The following is a 16,769-nucleotide window of genomic DNA, read 5'->3' as shown; positions in this document are numbered from 1 at the left end:
CGGTGTAGAGCGGCCTTTCTCTAACTCCGCCGAGCCTTCGAATCGCCTGCAGAGTCCTGTGGCTTCTGACTTATCTGGTGTGGGTCTAGCAAGAACCCTACCCCTCTAGCCCATGGCAGGCCATCCTGGTGCTGCTGGGTGAAGGGCCACACGTGGAGTAGCAAGGATGCGGATGACACAAAACAATGGAACGGAAGCAAAGAGAACGGGACAGAAAGAATACGAGAGACCGGAGACCGGATCCCAGGCGGAAATATGGATTCGATGGAGCAGTTGGGAGACGGTCGTCCGCTCTCTGCTGAAGAAGGCATCTAGCCGACCTGCAGCCGTCTCCTTCACCTCTCCAGACACCGGCTGGACTTTGCCCCGTCCCTGCATCTTCAGACTCCAGTTGGTCCCAGCGAGAGGAATGGAGGGTGTGGTTTGATCCCCTAAGAGCGTTCACCCCTTCCAATGACTCGGGGCGCATCGGCCAGCCAAGGGGTGGTCTCCAGCTCCAGGTCTGCTTCCCTGGTGGGCCTCCTGACCCGCGTGGGAATCGGCCATCTCCTGTGGCTGTGCCAGGCTCTTTCTTCGGAGGACCGGTCCCCTTTCCCAGGGTGGGAAGTGTGACTCGGGCTGTATGTGCTACCTCGTACCTCCGGGGATCGGTTGCAAAACCATTGTTCCAGTTACTGTCGTTGAATACAAATGACCCCAAAGTTAGTGGTGTAAACCGACCATCTGTGACACTCCCGGGTCCTGTGCATCAGGGATTCAGACAGGACACAGCAGGGAAAGCTTGCTCGCACACGTCTGCCCGTTGATGTGGGGCTCACGGCGGGGGGCTCACGGCGGATGCCTCAGCTGGGGCTGTTGGCTGGAGTGGCTACACATGGTGTCTTCACGCGGCTTGAGCTGCCTCACAATATGGTGGCTGCGTTCCGGGGTCAGCATGGGGTCCGGGCGGGGAGATGGAGGTGGAAGCTGCATCATTTGTTATGACCTGGCTTGGAAATCAGACGGCCTTCCCCTCCAATCTATTCAAGATAGTCACAAGTTCAAGGGGAAATGGGACTCTGCCTTGTGATGGGGAAGTGGCAGGGTTGTGGAAGAGCACGTGGGCCTGGAAACATTGCTGTGGTCGTTTTTGGAAAATACGATGTGCCACAGGCTGCCCTCTGGCCTCAACAATTCACACCCCCCCCCACATTCAAAGTCTGCTCCTCCCTTCCCCTGAGATGCCCCCTCCTCCCAGCTCCCACCCCATTGCGGCGATGGGTCCAGGATTCCATGTTCACCATCAGCTCGAGGTGAACGAGCATGGCTCCTCCATAGGGCTCCCTGAGTAGCAACCATGGACCGGACTCCAGTTTTCTGTTCCTCACACCCAAATGCAGCAGTGGGACAGGAAGACGAGAGCTGCTGCAGAAATCCCAGTTGAAATCCCAATATGTAAATATGGCTGTCATTGGCCCATAGCGATTCTGAAATCCAGCCCGGCACAGGATGCCCATTCCCTCTTTGGGATGCGGTCCCACTGCCTGGGAATGAGTCCCTGTGGCTTTGAGCTCTGTCCTCTGAGCTCTTGGAGTTAGCCTTCCTCTTCCACAGAAAGCAGCCCGTGCTTACAGTTGAGCCCTTTTCTCAGCCTGCTTCTTGCCCGTAGACGTTTAAGGGTCCAAAGCTCTCATTTGATTTTGTACAGCGTCTGTGTCTTTTAGTCCAAGTGGATACAATTCTTTTAAAACTTTATGGGTTCTTAATGAATCAATTCATAATCCATTCCAATAGACAAGATGAGACAAGACTCCTCTCTTCAAGATAAGCACTTCTGTATTCTGGGCTTCCTGTGACCCTGCCGTGGGAAATCTCTCTGAAGATTTCTGAAGAGCCCTTGATTTCGTGGGAAGACCTGTGAGGCAAGCCCTTAAGCTCCGTAGAGGCCTCTCGTTTGCCACGTAGGTCTCTGAGGCATCCTTTAGATCTTTCGGAGATCTCAACAGAGGCTCTTATCATTTCAACCTGAATTTGATCTTTGCCTCTGAAGCCTTTTCTTAATCTGGGAATATCGGAGCAGGGGGTGGTGAGAAATGGTTTGCTAGTCAAATCCAGCAGGTCTTGGCTCCTTCAGACTTACCAGTTCTTTCTTTGGCTTGTCTGTTGTCTCACTTTTAACCACAGGCAGCAGGAGGTGGACCACCAGCACTGCCAATCCTCTGCCAAGAGAGTTGGCTTCTGGTACGGCGGTGGGACGCCTCTACAGACCAGCTCTCCCGCCGATGATGAGGGTAAACTTTGGACAAAAAATAGAACTACCTGAAGATTCTGAGAAGTAAACAAAAGCAAGAAGGGAGTCACACTGGGAGTATTGACGGCATGCAGGTGCGTTCTCCACTTTGTGTTGGCTCTGCCTTCCAGGAGGGCTGCAGTCTCAGGGCAGTGTGACATGGGACACGTGGCTAAGATGCCAAGAGGATCCTTATCATCCTTCTGGCGGGAGGGACCAGGGAAAGGAGCCCACGGCTGCCTCTGGGGAGTGAGCCGCAGGAGAATCCTGTGTGTGAACCTCACACAAGTCTCAGGCTGAGCCGGACCACACATGCATGGGAAAGACTCAGAACAACAGAGAAAAGCCTTAGAGAATTGACCTGAGATCTCAACCACCATCTGCAGAAGGCAAGGCAGAGCTTACAGAGTAGGTCTAAGCAGGTTAATCACTGCTAAAACGAAAGCATCAACATTCTTCAGTAGAATATAATGAAACCTAGCAGTCAATCAATGTAATATTCACAATGTCCAGGATATACTTCAAAATGACTTGACATACAAAGAACCAGAGGAATGCGACCCATTAACAATCAATAGATGCCAACCCACAAATGACTCCAACGGTGGAATTATCAGACAGGGACTTTAAAAAACTATTACAATTATGTTCAATGAGGTGAAGGAAAATAAACCAAAAATGAGTGGAAAAAAATTATGAATCTCAGTGTAACAGTAAAAAATATAAAAATGAACCAAAATGAAGTCTTGGAATAGATATATGGAATACTAAAAAATATTCAAATCATACAAAAGAAGGCAAGAAGGGGGAAATGGAAGAATAAAAATGAATGGACAAATAGTAAACAACTAATAATGGTAGACCTAAATCCAACCATATTAATAACATGAAATGTTAATGGTATAAACATTTTAATTAAAAGAAAGTGTCTGACTGAACAAAAAATAAGACTCAACTATATGCCCATGAGAGAGGCATTTTAAACAGTAACACAGATTGACAGTAAGTGGATGGAAGAAGATATCCCATGCCAGCAGTAAGTATAAGAAAGCTAGAGCGACCATATTAACATCAGATAAAATAGACTTCAAGATAAAGTGTAATAATTGAGATAAGAAGGGATGTTTTATGATAATGAAAAGGACAATTCATCAGGAAGTCACAACAATTTTAAAGATTTTATTTTCCTTTTTCTCCCCAAAGCCCCCCAGTACATAGTTGTGTATTTTTAGTTGTGGGTCCTTCTAGGAAGTCACAACAATTTTAAACATGTGTATACCTAATAGTAGAACCTCAAAATGCATGAACAAAGATCCACAGAATTAAAAGGAAAAATAACTCCACAATCACATTAGAGTATTTAACATCCTCTCTCTCTACTTGATAAAACTAGACCAAAAAAATCAGTAAATACATAGGAGATTTGAAAAACGCTATTAATCACCTCAACCTATAAATTGATGTTTATAGAAATTGCTTTCCACAATTAAAGAATAAATTCTTTTCAAGTGCATGTGGCACATTCTCCAAGATAGACCATATGCTGGTCCATGAGATGTCTCAATAAATTTAAAAGTATTGAAACTCTGAATGATAACAAAAACATATTCACAATGTGTAGGATGCAGCTAAAGGAGTGCTTAAAGGGAAACGTGTACCTTTAAATGTTTAGATTGGAAAAGAAGAAAGGTCTAAAATCCATGGCCCAAGGCTCTTCCACACAAAGCTAGAAAAGGAAGAGGGAAATAAACCCAAGGCAAGGAAAGGGAAGGCAGTGATAAAGATAAGAGCAGAAACCAATAAACCACAAAGCCGAGAGATAATAGAGGAAATTGACAGAGCTAAAAGCTGGTTCTTTGAAAGAGCAACAAAATTGATGAAGAAAGAAAGAGAGAACACAGATCACAAATGTCAACCATGAAAAGAGCTATCACTACAGATCCTACAGACATTGAAAGGATAATATAAGAATATGATAAGCAACTTTATGCCAAAAAAACGGACAACTCTGATGGAATCGAAAAATTCCTTTAAAAACGTAACTTATCAAAACTGACACAAAAGGAAGCAGAAAATCTAAAGAGTCCTACATCCATTTTGAAAAATCAATTCATTATCAAAAACCTTCTGCGTTCGTTTCTGATTGATGCTGTAACAAATGACCAACTTAGTGGCTTAAAACAATGTAAATTTATTCCCTTGCGCTTCGGGAGGTCAGAAGTGTAAACTCAAGGTACTGGCAGGTTGTGTTCCTTCTGGAGGCTTCTGGAAAGATCCATCTCCTTGTCTTTTTTCAGCTTCTGGAGGTCACCTGCCTTCCTTGGCCTGGGGCCACTTCCTGGGATGGTGGCTTCAATCTTTCGTTTTCATCATCATCTCTCCTGCTACTCACTTTGATCTTCCTGCCTCCCACTTATAAGGGCCCTTTTGAGGACATTGTGCTCAATCGGTTAAGCCAGGATCAATTTCGTATCTCAGGATCCTTAACCTTCATCACGTCTGCAAAGTTCCTGTGTGATGTCAGGTCACATGTTCACAGGTCGTGGGGACTAGAATGTGGACATTTTGGGGGACCCTTCCTCTGCCTACCACAGTGACGTGAAACAATCATTTTTCATGCTCACTGAGTCTGTGGGTTAGCAATTCCAACAGGGCACTCACCCGTGTGTCATGCTATCTGGGGCATCGGCTGGAGGACTCAAAGACTGAGGGCTGAAATCGGCCAAAAGTGCACCCACTCACGTGTCGGGCGGGTGATGCTGGCTCTCGGCTGAGATTTAGCTGCGGCCCTCAGCTGCAACACCTGCATTCATTCAGCCTCTCCATGTGGCCTGCGCTTCCTTACAAGATGGTGGCTCGTCCCAAGGGTGATGGTTCCCCCAGAGGGAGGACCAGGAGGAGGCTGAATTGCCGTTTGTGATCCAGCCTTGAGAGTCAGGCAGCATCGCCTCAGCCACATCCTGTTCATTAGGTGCCACAAAGTCCCACCCAGTTTCAAGGGCGGGGAAAACAGGGGGCCAGGGGACCAGAAGCATCACTTCGGCCATATTTGGAAAACCCCATCTGCCAGAGCCTTTTAATGATCAGGATTAGGACTTGCTGCTCTTTTAAGAGTGCTTGCTACATTCCAGGGCTCCAGGGATCGTGCTAAGTGGGCTGTCACTCCACAACGCCGGGCCATATTGTAGTGACCAACATTAGGCGTACACCCACCAACGTGTCCATCCTATTTACTGTCCTGATTTTGGTTCACGCAATTCACATGGGACGTGACCCCTCCTCCTGTTCACGTCTAGAGCTGAATGTGATGTGTCCCTTTTGCCAGAGCCTGGGCCAGGAACCCAGGCCTAAGTTAGTTCAATGACTGATCACGGGTTGGGGCAGGCCAGTGAGATGCAACAGAAAGATGTGGAGTGGTTTCTGGGCTTTGGTTCCTACCTCTCAACAGAGAGCCTCCGGAGGAGACAGCCCTGTTGGCTCCCTCTGGATGTTGCCTGGTACAGATGCGAGGCGGGGCGAGCACAGTCATCTCGTGCCCCAACGACTGAAACGAATCCAGCGATGGAGCAGGTGGGGTGCCCTGGGCTACACCTACTCTGATGCTGGCCCAGCACCGAGCTGCGCATTACATCAGCCAGCACATTTCTGGATAGTTCACGCTAATTTGAAGCACACTTCACGTTCCTTGGAGCAGCGGGGAGTCTTACTGATGTAGGTATTTCCCCATTTTGCAGCTAAGGACGTGGAGGCTTAGAGAGAGGAAGACAACGCTCATGAAACTCTCAAGCCCATCAGGACGCCCTGGAGAGCTTGCTAAAGTGCAGACGCTGACCGAGGAGGTCTGGGGTGGGGACTGGGACACGCATTTCTAAATAGCCTCGGGGGATGTAGATGCTGCTGACCTGAGGACCACACGTGGATCAGCCGGAAGGTCCCGGAGGTGCCCAAGGCCACGCAGCTGTGAGTGACAGGTTTTTCAACAAAGGTCCACCTGACTTTGAAGCCCATTTTCTCTTCATCCCACCCTTGCGATGGCCGGAAGCTAACCTGCCCTTCATTTATGTGTTAGAATGGATGACCTGGGAGGAGGCCCCAGACCCCTGCCTCCTGCTGCCTGAGGAGCCTTGGTGCCCTCGGACTCCCATACGAGACAAGTCCCTCTGCAGGTCCCCAACACCTCATTTCGTCTTGTGCTCCGTCCAAGCTTGCTGGCATGTCAGGCTCTGCTTTTCTGATGGATGGCTGAATTGGGGCAGTATTCCCTTCTCATATAAATCATCAGGGTGGTTCCTAAGAACGCAGACTTCCCCATGCTGTAGGGGCGGGGCCGGGCGCCCGTATTTGTCACAAACATCTCCCCAGTTTCTTATGATCAGACCAGTCTGGGGACCTCTGCCTTTGGGGGTGTGGATACATGTTTATTTTTTCCTAGGATGTATTCTTTTGTGTGATAGTCCATGTACCACTATATCCAACCTTCAGAACAAGCCTGGCTGGTGCGTGGTACTACCATTCCCATAGGACAGAGTAGGAAACTGAGGCGCAGAGTGATTTCGCTAACGCCGGCCCAGTCTCGAGCCTGGGGAAGACGCCGGAACCGGGACTTGGGTCTCCGGCCCCAGAGCCTGGATGGACCAGGCTTCTTTGCAAGTTTCCCAGAGAAACAAACAAGGACAACCCAGTGTCCCCAAGCTCTGGCCTGGTCACGGGGCACACACCCCGTTTGTGTGACACAGCCCTGTCTCAGCGATGGAGAACCGGTGTTGATTGTGGCTCCAGCCTCTGTGTAGACGGATCAGACACCTGGATCTTTGCTTTTCTCTCAACTCCGCCGTCTCAAAGGAGAGGTGGTGGTGGGTCTGAGAGACTGTCCCTGCCATGGAACTCATGGGCTTCCGTGGGTCTCCTGACGTCCATTCCTGTGATCTGAGATGAGGGACAAGATGTCTGAGACCCTGGCTCTCAGAAGTTGGTTCTCTTTCTTCCCCAGGGAGAGGCCAGGCAGCTTGCATGCACATGTCTGGCTTTGTGGTCCACTCAGACTCACTTCCTCTCCTGGGCAAGTGCAGGCATGGGGTTTGTCTTGTCACCCCACACTGCTGGGGAGGAGCCCCAGGGACATGGCCTCCTCTTGAAAGCTCTGTCCCGGGGCGCCTGTGGACCAGACGCTGGGAATGCTCTCCTGACCAGCCGGGGATGACCTTGGCCTCAAAGCAGCCACCTCTCACTCTGCCAGCACTGATGTTCCTTGAGCTGAGGTTTAGTGGCAGCTGTCTATGCCAGGCCCCATGTGCTGTGCTTGAAGACGAGACGCGGGCCACCCATCCTCCTCTGAAGGAGTCCACGCGTAGGGCTCGCCTTCTGTTCCTGAATTAGCCGATTTGCAGCAGTGCAAGGCACTGTCTCCACACGGGGCTCCTAGAAGTGCGTGATCCTGGGCCAACGGCAGGGGCGCCGCTGGGAGATCGCCGAGAAGGAGGACTATGGGCCCCGTGCCAGATCCGCCGTGCTGGGACCTCCACCTTAAAGGATGCCCAGGTGATTCAAGTTGAAGCAGCGCTGTGCCAGCGGAGTTACGGGGCCCTGACCTCCTGGGGCTGCAGTGCTGTGAAGGCCAAAGTTTAACCGTCACTAATCCAGGCTCCGCTCACAAGGGACGGTGGATCCCTCGGCCAGGGCGGGCTGACACTCCTTTCCTCCATTAGTGCAAATCTGCTGTCAGTCAACAGTGCATATACTGCAAAGAAGACGGGGAACTCAGAGAACGCACTTTCATGGGAAGCACAACTGACATGTAATTAATGTCCCTGTCACAAAGGAGGGCAAACTGGCCGTGCAGGTCAGCAGGTGCTCCGTCCTGGAGTCAGAGACCTTTTGTCCCAGCTGGGACCGAGCGCACGTGTGTGCATGCTCATGTATGGGGGTGTGTATGCATGCGTGTGTGTGCAAGTGTGCATATGTGTACAAATGTGCACATGTGTGTGTGTGTGTGTGCATAGCTTCTGAAGGGTGGCTGGAAAAGTCAGGAAGGAGAGCTGAGATGCCGCCTTCTATCTGACTTTGAGTCTCCGGTTGGGGACATTCATGCAGCAAGCAGGGGACAGGGCCGGGTGAGCCCCAGAGTCAGGTAGAACTGAGAACCTGATTCGGTGATGCCAGATGAAACAGGCACCCTTGGGTGCAGACACAGCCTGGGAGGGTCCCCTTGAGGGTCTCCCAGGTACAAACCAGGAGGCCACCCAGGTGGTGGAGGCAGAGAATGGTGGTGGGGACTTCTTCTGGGGTCAAGTGGGGCTCGTGCTCCGTTTGGCCCCTGCCTCTCAGGATGGGCTGGCCTCCCAGTCTTCCTGAGAAACAGGCTTTCTACACTGCTGGCTGAACTGCAGTATCAAAGGAGTTCTAGAATGTACTTTCATTTCGTTGCTTCCTTTCTCCTCTCAAAATAAAAAGAATTGGAAGCACCTTATAAAACGACACAGTTAAAACCAGTTTGGTGCTGCCTGGCATCCCACCTTCCATCATCCTTCCCTCCTTCCTCCCGTCCACCTATCCATCTGTCCGTCCATCCGCCCATCCACCCATCTCTCAGTCTGTCGGTCCAGCAGCCCCTTCCTTCCTTCCCTGTCCGTTTGCTTCCCGCTGGGCTGGATGTCCTGGAATTCGGGCTCCACCCAGGCAGCCTCAGGTCAGAGCAACAATGTCCCGGCTCAGGGTGGAAATGCCCCTGGGGCTGCGTGCACAGCCGCTGCCCACTCCACGTGAGGTGAGCGGAGCTCCAGCCTGGACCACTCCTCCTTGGAGAGACGGCCCCAAATGCCCCCGGCTGCACCGGGAGCGTGGCCCACAGTGGGCAGCCTCTTCCTTCCAGGCAAGGCCATGCGGCCTCCCCAGCTGGGCCCGCTCAGCTGTGGTCAGAAGCGCTGATGAGGGCCGTCCCGGGATGCTTTCCCCAAAAAAAACCCGTGGTGACACCAGTTCCGCTGTCAAGCGCTACCTCATTTCCTGACAAACTGTCCAGCCCCAAACAAAACTCGTCTTATCTAGTTTCGGCTCAGGCCCAGAGAGGCCCGGCAACTCCGGGCCTCAGCAGATCCTTCAGGAAATCACCTATTGTGGCTAAAATTTGCCTCATGAGGCCTGCATGGAGCCTCAGGAAGCAACGGCTGGGATGCTAGGAGATGCAATGCACACGACAGGCCTCGCTGCCCCGAGGGGGAGTCGCACCCCAACAGGTACCCCGAGGGGCTTGTCCCCAGGGGCAGCTGCAGTGGATGCCCTCTCCAGTTCCAGCGTTTATCTCATGCTCTGCCCCACTCAGCAGTCCCACCGGGCCCAAGCCGGAGCCCCCTCACTGGTCCTGGGCTTGTCGAGAGGCCGTTAAGACCTCTCTGCCGTGAGCGGCCCCTGGACAGCGCCAGGGGATACTCACTGCACGAGCCTTAAGTGTCAGGCTTACAGGGTGGATGGGCGAGCCCAGCCTGGAGGGGTGGCCTGGCCCTGGAGTCGAGGAGTTAAGAAGAGGTGAGGCAGGACACTGCGGGGGGCCCCATCAGCCCCACTGGCCCCACCGAGCTGGCCTCCTTCACAACCTCCCCAGAGCAAGGGGCTATGGACCAAAACAAGCCACTGGCCAGGGGAGAGAGGCCAGGCGGCCCCTGCAGAGGAGGTGGGGAGAATGGAGGAGGTGGGGAGGCTGGGCTTCTCCAGCCTACTGGCCGCGCTTCAAACGTCCCGTGTCCTTACCTGCCCATCCGCTCTCAGCGGGGCTGAGCACTGTTCACCCTGAGTCTTGGAGCGAAAAAAATAAATAATTGAGACCAAAAAAGGATCCTATCAGATGCCAAAAACGAAGATAACATGGGAGGAAGTTTATTTTGATGAGGAAATCCCTAAATGCTGTTGAAACTATGCTTGGAATGGCTAATTAGTGCTTGGGGGCTTTGAAGGAAGCGCTCGCCGCCCGTGCGGCCCCCGCCCCCCCAGGTCTCCGCTCTTATCACTTATCTGCAGGAAACGGGCTCGAGCTTCTGGATCCGCAGGGCGCTGCCGGGAGCGGCCGTGACTCACGCCCGGGCAACCGGACAAGTCTCTCAGTGCGGACGGCCTTCCCAGGGCAGCGGCCCAGGCCCCAGAGCTGGGCCCGGGGGCCGCAGGTTCCCAGAGCAGAGAGAAGAGAAAGTTCTGGAAGGTTCTCCTGGGTCATGGCCAGGGGCACGCTCAGATTCTGCCCTGACTCAGGCTCCAGAAATGTGTGTTATTCACTCAATGAAGGGGACAGGAACCCAGAGGAAGCGAGGGACAGCTGTCACCCCAGGGCCTTGGGACACTTGGCTGTGGCCTGACCTGTGAGCATGTGGCCAGCCGGACCTTCCAGATGCTCCGTCCGCCTTGGAAACATACATTTTCCTGCAGGGCCCGCGGCGGAGGCTTGACACAGGAAGAAAGGCCTATTTTTGGAGGCCAGTCTTAGGAGTGAAGGCTCGGGTGACCCCATCCCGTCCTGCCCTCTGACTTGGGCAGGAAGAGCTGTCACAAAGGCCTGACTGGGAGGCCCGCAGAAGTCCGCCTCTGCCGGCAGAGGGGCGCCCCCACCTCCTGCGCTGAGCCAGACCTGGGAGCCGAGACGGCACAGTCACCGTGGCTGTGACCACCGTCCCCATGCGTTAGCTCAGACCTCAGGGCGTTCCCTCTGCGGCCCCCCATGAACGAGTCCAACAGGCCCCTGTGTACAGAGCTTTGTGCCAGACTGAGCACGTCACATGACAGCCCTGCTCTTCCCGAAGGCCACAAGCCCAGTTTGGGCTGGGGACAGTCCATCTCTGTGTCTGGAGTGACACACAGGGCTCGGGGTCTGCGGCCCAGGCCTTTCAGAGCTGAAGCAAAGGAAACAGAGATGATGGGGTCTTTCTCCTCCGAGCAGGAGCTGGGGGGTCCCGGTCCTCCTGGGCACAGCAGCTGCCCACGTCGGCCACCCAGCCCCTTGCCCACCCTGGTGTCCACACTCAGGGCCTCACACCTGGGTGCACGCCCACCTTCCACACCAGGCTGCATCTTTTGATGCATTCATTCTAAAAAAGGTGCAGCGTGTGTCCCTGGCACTCTCTCGCCTCCTGTGCATCCTGCCCCACCCGCCACAGTCAGGAGCAGCAGAGATGGGGTTGAGATGGGGGTGAAAACCACGAGGGCTCGGCAGGATGAGGAAAGATTCTCACTTCCCCACCTCCCGGTCTATGTTTAGAATTTCCACTTTCCGCTCGCAGAGACTTTCCTCTTTCTAACAGTGCACTCTCGAAACAAGGGGTTTGCAGGCCCATCCAAAAGTACCGGGTTTTGTGATTTTTCTCGCATCCTGCCTCCCAAATCTGAATTTCCCCCTTAGAAGATAAGTCTCTTCAGACCCAAGAAGATGTCTCTCTTTATCATTCTCCTCCCCTTTGAGCTGTAGGTTGATCTTCCAGGATTCCGTCTGTCAGGGGGACTGGAAGGCTGTTTGGGAGTGCCCGCGGGGTGCGGGCAAACCCGGAGAAGTCTGCAAAAGTCTGCAAAACCAGGGGGCTCTCCTTTGGAGGCAAAGGAAGGGGAGCCCCTAGACACGCCACAACACCGTCTGCTGCGAAGAGACTTGGCACTGGCGTGCAAAGTGTTTGCACACTTGAGCAGGCTGCTGTTGGCTTTTCTGAGCTGCCATGATATTGCCAAGGCAGCTGCTGGGCATGGTTGTGCCTGGGATGGGTCTCTTGTTTCCTCCTTTGAAAGTCGGCTCAGAGCCAGGCTGTGGCTGCCTCGCTTCAGTGACACGAATTCATTCATCCAGCAAGCGTACATTGGGCACCTACTGTGTGGCGGGCTCTTGTCTAGGTGTGGGGGACGGGAGAGGGGTGACGCAGGGAACCAAATGGACAAAAATTCCTGCCCTGATGGAGTCCGTATTCTAGAGAGTAGAGACATAAAATAAACAAGACAGTTCTGAAGTCCTTTGCAAGGAGACAGAGCTGTGGGGAAGATAAGACAGTGGAGGCATCGGGAGAGCCAGGCAGGGGCGGTGGATGGGCTGTGATTTTAAAAAGGCGATCAGGGAAGCCCTCACGCAGAAGGTGGTGGGAGGACGGCACGGGGACGCCTGGGGGATGTCAGTGCAGGCAGAAAGCAGAGAACACACCCCATGGCGACGAGATGTCTGAGCAGTCCCAGCCACAGCAAGGAGGCAGAACCCCGATCCCATCAGATGCCCCCCTCGCTCCCTCCTGGTGGTCCGAGTGGGCCTGGACGAGTGCTGCACCAGCCACATGACTGGCCAGAAGCAAAGTCTGTTTTCTTCTGTTTGCTCCATCCTTCACCATAAACAGAGCTTCCCTCCCAACGTCCCTACCGGGGGTCTCACCCAGGACCAACACAAAGCCGGCGTCCAGCTTCTCAGAGCCACGCTTGGCCGGTCGATGCTCCCACCATCCCATCCCCAGAGCAAAGGTTGAATATGGAGTTCAAAACTTGGGACGTTTGGGGCCGGCCCCACGACTGAGTGGTCAAGTTCGTGCACTCCACTTCTGCGGCCTGGGGCTCACCAATTTGGATCCTGGGCATGGACCCACACACCCCTCATCAAGCCGTGCTGTGGTGGTGTCTCACATAGAAGAACCAGAATGACCTACCACTAACATATACAACTATACAACTATGTGCTGTGGCTTTGGGGAGAACAAAAAAGAGGAAGATTGGCAATGGATGTTAGCTCAGGGCCAATCTTCCTCACGAAAAAAGTATACTAAAAACAAAGACAAAACAACTTGGGGTGTTTGGAAGAACTCCCAAATCCTGGTGTTTTAGTCCATTTGGGCAGCTATAACGCAAGAGTGTAGACGGGGGGTTAAACAACCAATATTTATTTCTTGCAGTTCTGGAGGCTGGAAGTCCAAGATCCAGGTACTGATGGGGTTCAATTCTCAGGGACGGCCTGTTCCTGGTTAGGTCCTCACGTGACCGTTCTTGGTGTATGCACACAGAGAGTGAGCTGCTGTCTCCTCCTCATCTATGAGGGCACTGATCCCACGGTGGGGGCCCCACCCTCATGACCTCATGTACCCCTGATGACCTCCCCAAGGCCCCACCCCTAATGCCATCACCTTGAAGGGGAGGGCTCCAGCATACGAGTTTGGGGAGGACTCAGGCACTCAGTCTAGGCAGCTGGGGCCTGAAGTGAGCTGCCCGGCCTGAGTGACACCCTGTCTCTGCGCCATGGATGCGCAGTGGAAATAAAATCATCGTCCTCTGTTGGGAAAAGTGGGGTCCACAACGGTGGTGCCACTCCCAGGCTTGAGAGGAATCTAGAAAACATGCCTCGTTTCTACAGGTGGGGAACTAGGGGCAGAGACGTGAGAGGAACTTCGAGAGTCAGAGTCAGCCGGTGGCAGAGGAGGGGACCAGAAATGAGGTCTTCTCGTCTGGGAGGTTGGAGACTAATGAGTTCCAGCTCTCTGCTCTCTGGGCAAAAGGTCGAAGTGACCTTATCCCTCTTGACGTCAGCTGTGGCCACGTGACTTGCTTAGCCGATGAAACACGAGCACAAGGATTCAGGTGTCCGGTGAGCAGAAGGTGTGAGAACCAGCCCCTGGGTCTGGTCTCCAGGATGGTGGAGGTGTGGCTGGAGACGGACCCTCCATCATCAGCGTCCCTGGAGCCGGCATCGAGCAGGTGTGGCATAAGGGAAAAAAAGCCTTTGTGATTTTAAGCCAAAGATCAGCAAACCACAGCCCGTGGGCCAGATTTTGCTCACCACCTGTTTTTGTCAATAAAGTTTTATTGGAACACGGCCCATTCGTTGGTGTTCCATCTGAAGCTGCTTTCGTGCTACGATAATTGCTGAGGAGTTGCAACAGAGACCGTAGGGCCCCCGATGCCTAAAGTATGTACAGAAAATATTGGCTGACCCTGCTTTGATTCATCGAGATCCGGGGGCTGCTTGTTACCGCAGCACGACCTAGCCCGTTCTGACCAATACACTTTCGAATGACGCTCACAACTTCTGAAGGCCACGCCATGTGCTAGAACACTTTACAATACCCTCTATTTGCATGGCATTTAAAGCTTTTCTGACCTGTTTTCCCTGGCTGGCTGCTGAGTGTCCGTTATAGTCTCCATTTTGCACACGAGAAAGGAAGGCCAGGGAGGTAAGTGACCAGTCTGAAGTCGCCTGGGGCTTCAGCAGGCCTCTGACCCCACACGAAAATGGGTCACTAAGCACTTTTAAGTTTTACTTGCATCGCTGAAGGCAGAGTGCAGAGCCTGATTAGAAACCCGTGGGCCTTCCCAGCCCAACACCTTGGAGAAAACAGATGAAAAGAGAAGGCCGTTCGGCCCAGAGCAGAAGTGAGAAGCGGTGAAACCTGGCCTCCCCACTCAGCCCGGGTCCTCTTCTGCTTCCTTTATTTGCTCTCAGCGGTGCCCACCTCCCAGGCTCACGTGGCTTCCGGAGGGACCAGCCACGGAAGGCAGCCGTTGCCATGCCCCGTCCACCGGCCTTGGTTTCCCCATCCCCAAGTGTGCACCCTCTCATGCTGCAGAGCCAACAGTGAAGGGGACAGGGATGGGGACACCCTTCTCTGCCCACGCCAAGCATGAAAGCTGCTGGGGTGAAATCTGGGGGGCTTCCTGGAGGAGGGGGGGGGGGCTGGCTGTTCGGAAAAGCCTGTGCGAGGGGCCTGCATTCGGCCGGCTCTGCAGAGCTGGCTTCTTTGGCACCCCTTCCCCGGATTTCATACCTCACATTCCGCAGCACAGTTCTGACAGGCCCGAGATCAGGGAGTCCTCTGGGCCTGGGAAGGTGGCGAAAGTTTGAACAGCTGCAGAACCTGCCGGGCCGCTATCTCCAGCTACATACTTGCTTTTTTTTTTTTTTTTTTTTAAACCAACCTCTTAGGCTTATGTAACACACTTGGAAGTCAAGAAGGCAACATTCATTATCAACAGCCCAGGAGGGGCTTGTGAAACACTTGCTGGGAAGAAATCTTTCCATTGAGAAAAATTCCCCCAGCGCTCCTGCTCCTAGTGGTTCCAGTGTGTCCTTGGGGGTGTCAGCAATTTGACGAGGGGCGGACCCAGGGCTCCAGAGCCCACCGCTCTCTGCAGGCTCTATGTTGTGACCCTGGCGCCGGGAAATGGAACTTGACCCTCTCTTTGGCCTTCTAGGTCAGTCACTGCTGACCTCGCCACCAACAACCGATGTCAGCGACTGAGTTCTCACCACATGCCAGGCCTCTGCCTTCCTTATCTGACTCGATGCCCGCAGTGGCTGAGGGCTGTGTGTTCTCACCCCCCCATTGTACAGAGGAGGACGCTGAGGCTGAGAGAGGAGGCGAGAGGTGGAGTCAGCGTGCCAGTTAGCGTGCTTCTGCATGGCTCAGTGCAAAAGCAGACCTGCCCCCTCTCCCAGCTGCTGACCACACGCTACGAGAGGAAACGAGGGGCGCATTCTGCAGGCAGATGAGGCTGACATTCCACTTGGCCATTTCCCTTTTAAGAGCAGACGCATGGCTTTCTAGGCCTTTCCTTGGCAACGGTCATCCGGGAACCCAGGAATTTGAAGTTCAGAAGCCCAGGGCTGGGGGGACCATGGCCAGGCCGGCAAATAGCCCTTTGAGAAGCATCCTTGCTGGGTCCAGGGCTGCTAGAGCCCACCGGCCATCACCCACACAAACGTGTGTTTCCCTGGGTCCCTGGAAACCAGAGCTCATGTGAATCCAAGAAGATGAAATTGTGTGGGCCTGGGCCCCAGCTATAGATGCAGATTGCAGCCGAGGGGCCCCAGCCGCAGAGGGAACTCAATGAATTTGTCAGGGAACTGAAAACAGATGATTTCAATCAGCAGGGGGAAAAAAAAAATGACTTCATGGCCACAGTTGACTGAAGGAGGCAGCGTTTGGCTGCCAGGTCCTGCCTGGGAGGCACTTCCAGAAAGCCTGGTCTGTTCCTCAGCCTCTAGTGCGGGCCTTCCCTGCAAGGGGCCCGCGCTGGGCAGGCGGCAGGAGGGTCAGGACTGAAGGCCCCGCCGCCCCAATGGGGGCCCGCGAGGCCCAGTGATAACCCGGCGCTCCCCGCCCCCAGCTTCCTCTCCGGCTTCCTCTCCGCGCGGCTTTCATGAATGGCCCAGCGTCCGAGGCAGCGGATTGGCTGAGCCGCCGGCCGCGAGGCCCAATCAGCGGCCGCGGAGCTTCTCGGCTCCGCGTGGGGCCTCGGTCCCCTCGCCATGAATGGCCGGCCGCCGCCTACCACGCGGAGCCCCCTCCCCCAGGGGGAGGAGGAGGACGGGATTTTTTTTTTAATTCCTCATACCGTTCAGTGTTCTGGTACAGTTGTGTCATTCTGAGGCTTGGCTGCGGCTCCTGACAATAGCCCTTGGGCTTCCCTGCACGGTCAGTGTTGACATTCTAGATCTTGTGACAGTGAAGGCATTTAGAAATGCATTTCTTTGCCTATGGGCCGGTCTGACTCCAGCTCCAGGGAAAGC

The 16,769-nt window shown here is 53.8% G+C and overlaps 1 long non-coding RNA gene across 1 annotated transcript; it reads right to left on the bottom strand.

The window, feature by feature from the left end:
* Positions 1-13,128: 13,128 nt before the first annotated feature.
* LOC111771812 (uncharacterized) lies at positions 13,129-15,137 on the bottom strand. Its single transcript, XR_002805700.2, has 2 exons — positions 15,025-15,137; positions 13,129-13,937 (listed from the first exon to the last, which is right to left on the bottom strand). It is a non-coding gene; the product is annotated as an uncharacterized lncRNA (long non-coding RNA).
* Between the last annotated feature and the right edge of the window lie 1,632 nt (positions 15,138-16,769).

This window comes from Equus caballus, chromosome 12, assembly GCF_041296265.1.
Source record: "Equus caballus isolate H_3958 breed thoroughbred chromosome 12, TB-T2T, whole genome shotgun sequence".
Classification (NCBI taxonomy): Eukaryota; Metazoa; Chordata; class Mammalia; order Perissodactyla; family Equidae; genus Equus; species Equus caballus.
The sequence above is the reverse complement of the archived record's forward strand: the minus strand, read 5'-3'. Positions and strand labels throughout refer to the sequence as shown.